The sequence below is a fragment of the Suricata suricatta genome, chromosome 10 (assembly GCF_006229205.1).
Source record: "Suricata suricatta isolate VVHF042 chromosome 10, meerkat_22Aug2017_6uvM2_HiC, whole genome shotgun sequence".
NCBI lineage: Eukaryota > Metazoa > Chordata > Mammalia > Carnivora > Herpestidae > Suricata > Suricata suricatta.
Window position 1 is genome coordinate 94,577,126 of NC_043709.1, and position 5,830 is coordinate 94,582,955.

The window sequence follows — 5,830 nt, forward strand, 5'->3', positions numbered from 1 at the left end:
TGGGTTTTCCATGTAGAGTATCATGTCATCTGTGAAAAGTGAAAGTTTGACTTCTTCTTTGCCAATTCTGATGCCTTTTATTTCCTTTTGTTGTCTGATTGCTGATGCAAGGACTTCCAGCACTATGTTAAACAACAGTGGTGAGAGTGGACACCCCAGTCGTTTTCCTGATCTCAGGGAGAAAGCTCTCAGTTTTTCCCCATTGAGGATGATATTAGCTGTGGGCTTTTCATAAACTGCCTTTATAATGTTTAGGTAAGTTCCTTCTATTCTGACTTCCTCAAGGGTTTTTATTAAGAAAGGGTGCTGTATTTTGTCAAATGCTTTTTCTGCATCTATTGACAGGATCATATGGTTTTTATCCTTTCTTTTGTTAATGTGATGTATTACATTGATGGATTTGTGAATAATGAACCAGCCCTGTAACCCAGGAATGAGTCCCACTTGATCATGATGGCTAATTCTTTTTATATGCTGTTGAATTCGATTTGCTAGTATCTTGTTGAGTATTTTTGCATCTGTATTCATTAAGGATATTGGTCTGTAGTTCTCTTTTTTGTCCTGGGTCTCTAGTTTGTGTATCAAGGTGATGCTGGCTTCATAGAATGAGTTTGGAAGTTTTCCTTCTATTTCTATTTTTTGGAATAGTTTGAGAAGAATGGGTATGAGCTCTGCTTTAAATGTCTGGTAGAATTCCTGTGGGAAGCCATCTGGCCCTGGGCTCTTATTCGTTGGGAGATTTTTGATAATGGATTCGATTTCTTCACTGGTTATAGGTCTATTTATGCTTTCTATCTCTTCCCGTTTGAATTTTGGCAGTGCATGTGCGTTTAGGAATTTGTCCATTTCTTCTGTGTTTCCAGTTTGTTGGCATATAATTTTTTGTAGTAATTTCTGATGATTGCTTGTATTCCGAAGGGATTGGTTGTAATAGATCCTTCTTCATTCATGATTTTGTCTATCTGGGTGCTCTCTCTTTTCTTTCTGAGGAGCCTGGCTAGAGGTTTATCGATTTTATTTATTTTTTCAAAGAACCAACTGTTGGTTTCATTGATCTGCTCGACTGTTCTTTTGGATTCTATATTGTTTATTTCTGCCCTGATCTTTATTATTTCTTTTCTTCTGCTGGGTTTGGGGTGCTCTTGCTGCTTCCCTTCTAGTTCCAGTAGGTCCTCTGTTAAATTTTGAATTTGTGCTTTTTCTAGTTTGTTGAGATTGGCCTGGATTGCAATATACTTTCCTCTTAGGACTGCCTTTGCTGCATCCCAGAGATTTTGGATTGTTGTATTTTCATTTTCCTTAGTTTCCATATATTTTTTAATTTCTTCTCTAATTGCCTGATTAACCCAACCATTCTTTAGTAAGGAGGCTTTTAACCTCCACATTTTTGGAGGTTTTCCAGACATTTTCCCTGTGGTTAATATCAAGTTTCAGAGCATAGTGATCTGAAAGTGTGCATGGTATGATCTCTATTCATTTATACTTATGGAGGGCTACTTTATGCCCCAGTATGTGATCTATCTTGGAGAATATGCCATGTGCATTCGAAAAGAAGGTGAATTTCCAAACTTCAGGATGCAGAGTTCTAAATATATCTATCAGTTCCATCTGTACCAATGTGTCGTTCAGGTCCATTGCTTCTTTAGTGATTTTCTGTCTGGTTGATCTATCCATTGCTGTCAGTGGAGTATTAAAGTCTCCTGCAATTAGGATGTTCTTGTCAATAAGATTGTTTCTGTCTCTGATTAATTGTTTTATGTATTTGGGCACTCCCAAATGGTGCATGGATAATTATAATTGTTAGGTCTTCCTGATGGAGAGATCCTGTAATTATTATATAATGTCCTTCTTCATCTCTTGTTACTGCCTTTACTTTAAAGTCCAGTTTGTATGATATAATTATAGCTACTCTGGCTTTCTTTTGGCATGATAGATATTTCTCCATCCCTTTACTTTCAACCTGAAGGTGTCTTCAGGTCGAAAATAAGTCTCTTGTAGACAGCATGTAGATGGGTTTTGTTTTTTTTATCCATTCTGCTACCCTGTGTTGTTTGGTTGGAGCATTCAGTCCATTTCCATTCAGTGTTATTATTGAAAAATGTGGGTTTAGAGTCATTGTGTTCTCCGTAGAATTCATGTTTATGGTGGTGTCTCTGGAACCTTGTATTCTTTGCAACATTTCCCTCAAAGAGTCCCTCTTAGGATTTCTTAGGGTTGGTTTGGTGAATGTCTCAATTTTTGTTTATTTGGGAACACCTTTATCTCTCCTTCTATTTTGAATGACAGGTTTGCTGGATAACGATTCTTGGCTGCATGTTTTTTCTGTCATCACATTGAAGATTTCCTGCCATTCCTTCCTGGCCTGCCACATTTCATTAGATAGGTCTGTAACCACTCTGATAGGTTTTTGTACATGAAGGCCCTTTTCTCCCTAGCTGTTTTCAGAATTCTCTCTTTATCTTTATATTTTGCCAGTTTTACCATGATATGTTGTGCCAAAGGTCGATTCAAATTACGTCTTAAGGGAGTTCTTTGTGTCTCCTGAATTTGTATGTCTATTTCTTTTCCCAGATTTGGGAAATTCTCACTTATAATTTGGTCTAGTATCCGTTCAGGACCTTGCTCTCTGTCTTCCTCTTCAGGAATTCTTATGATACGGATGTTGTTCCATTTGACTGTATCACTCAGGTCTTGAATTTCCTTTCCTTCTCCGGGATCAATTTCTCTCTCTTTTTTTCAGCTTCCTCTTTAGCTATAATTATATCTTCTAATTCACGTATTCTTCTCTCTGCTTCATCAATACTTTAGCTGGCTGCCTCCATTTTGTTATTCACCTCATTTATAGCCTTTTTTTAAACTCATCACACCTATTTTCAAAGTGCCTAGTCATTGTCTCAGTTGCTTCTTTGATGCTTTTTTTCAACCCCAGCAATTAATTTTATGACAAGTTTTTTAAATTCTCGATCCAGTATGTTGTCTAGATCTGCCTTGAGCAGTTCTATGGCTGTCACTTCTTCCTGGAGGTTCTTCAGGGGAGAGTGCCTTTGTTTTGTCATTTTTGCTAGTTTTCTGTCTCTTTTCACCTTTAGAAAGCTCATTGTGCATTGTGCACCTGTTAATATTGCTCTTTTAAAGGAGGCTTATTGACTGTCCAGGGCCTGTCATTTCAGGAATTATTATTTTAATGGTGTCTCTCAGTTTCTCCTGTTGTGCCTTTGAATATTTTTTTCCCTCTCAGCAATATTTTGGACTTGCCTTCATGCACACTTTGGCTTATTTCTTGGTGTAGCCCTAAGAAGGAGAACAGACAGACAATCACAGAGGGAACAGAAGCACACAAACGCACAGACAAATGAAATAAACAAACAAATTAAAGGAGGGAAAGAAAAGAAAGAAAATGGAGAGGAAAGAGACGAAAAGAAGATAAGAAAAAAAAATAAAGGGGGTCAGAGATAACAAAGGACAATGGATAGTTTAAAATTTATGACCAGTTGAGTGGAGAGGTAAGGATGAGATACAGGTGAATATATCTGGATAGCAAGAAGGTAAAAAAAAAAAAGGGAGAAAGGAGTAAGGAAAATGAGAAAAAATTAAAAAAATTTTAAGTAAAAAAGGTAGTAATAATAATAATAATAAAGTACAAAAAAAGGGAAGAAATAAGAAAAAAAATGATAAAAAAAGAAAAAGGAAACACAAAGTAGCAGCTCCCCTTCATGGATAGGCATGGTTTGGTGTGGTAGGTCTCAGAGGTTACTCTCAGAGGCTCTGCCTTGGTGTCTGCACAGAGTAGAGTGGTCGATGCCATGCTCCGCTGGAACTATGCACTGTAGGCCACTCTAATGAGCGTGATATCCCTGTGCTGCAGTTGAGCCAAGTTGTATTTTCCAGGCCTGCCTTGGTTCAAAGTTCTAGTTCATGCACTTTTATGCTACCACAGATGAGATGTACTTGCTTTGGTGGCTTGTTTCTTATGGGGAGGGATCAGTTTGTCTTGGCTCAGGCAGGGCTTTTAGCTGCTCCTGCCTGAGGCAAGGTGTGGTGCCCTAGGCAAGGTGCGCAGCAGGAGGTGAAGTGCATGCCCAGACACAACTTCAGATTCCTAGTCCCCAGCCGGGATTGCGATCACGTTGGGGGAGGGATGAGTTTCTCATAGGGCAGCTGCGATTCGTGCTGCTGTTGCCTGCAGCACTGGGTGCTGCTGGAAATGAGCTGGGAGCCCTTGCAGGTTGAGTGCACGCCCAGGCCTCCACCACCGCCAACTCCCTACAGGGATTGCGTAGGGGTGGGGGCTATTTTTTCCCTGTTGGCACCTGGGATTCAGGATTTGTGTGGTCAATTCTGGGAGTGAGATGCACCGTGGAAATCAGGTGTGTGCTCCCATCCCCAAACCGAGGTCGAAGTGAGCAGCCTTGGTGCCGCTGCCGCCGTGGCTGCTGACTCCCCTCCGAGATGGCACAGAGCTGGAAGCTCTTCTTTCTTTGCACCACCTGGGTTCGGGATTTAGGCTACACAGCAGTTATATATGGAGTGAGAGTTTCTCTCTCTATGCGCAGTTAAACGTTCTTTATCTCTTCCCCAGAGACAGTACTATGAGCATGTTCAGTTCCTTTGTCTCTTCCCTTTGTCTCTCGGGCTCCGCCCACATGCTTCATGCTGGGCTGGGGCTCCAACCTCCCCTGCCTGCCTTGGGCTAGCCAGTTTTCCAATCTTCCCAGTTTGCACTCACTCACTCAGGTATCTTTGAGGTTGTCTTCAATCTGGAGTCCGTATTTTCTCATCCGCTCTTGCAGATGAGAGTAATGTTCTTCTCAGTTCGATAGACGGAGCAGACAGAGTTTACAGAGCTCCCTTCCTCTCTGCCATCTTGGCTCCTCCCTCAACATGTAACTAGTTTATATAATATTCCAGAAATACTCTTGTAAACTACAAGTATTCACATGCCATCTGCTAAAGCAAGTGTTACATAACTACAAACAATAGTATTGCTTCTTTACGTTTTTGTCAAAAATATACCATGAATTGTAATTTCTGGGTGGCTCAGCTGGTGAAGCAACCAACATCAGCTCAGGTCAAGATTTCATTTTTCTTAGGTTTGAGCCCCGCGTCAGGTTCTGTGCTGACAGTTCAGAGTCTGGAGTCAGCTTCGGATTCTGCATCTTCTTCTTTATCTGTTCCTCTCCTGTTTCTCTCTCTCTCTCTCTCTCTCTCTCACTCTCTCTCAAAAAGAAATAAAGATTAAAAAAAATTAAAAATATATACCATGCATTTGTCTCATATCAGGACATAAGGAGCTGCAATACTCTTTATAAACTTCTGCAAATGTTACAGAAATAAATGTTTTATTTCCAATGGATAATTTGGTTTGTCCCAGAATTTACAATCGTTTAAAAATGTGTGAATGAAAGCACATAGTACAGTATTGTTTGCCATAAGGTGTACATATAGGGTAAATAATTAGCAGTGTAATTTCTATGTCTAAATGTTTACACATTAAATTTTAATAGACATTTAATGTTACAGTAGAGGTTTTACATCTTTCTCTGCAGACAGCAACATTAAGACTTCCTGCTTCCTCACTTCTTTACCACCACAGCATGCTATCAGTCTGACTTTGCCAACAACATCTTCACCAATTAAAAAAAAGATTTATTTGTATCCTTTAAATTTACAGTTCTCTGTTATTTGTGACACTGAGCATCTGTTTATGGTATTTCTTTCATTTAAAGTATCTGTCCATGTCGATGTGGATTAATATCACAAACCTAAGTTTGAGCAAAAAAAACCAGACACAAAATAGCTCCTTCTGTAACATTACATTTATTTAGAAGTT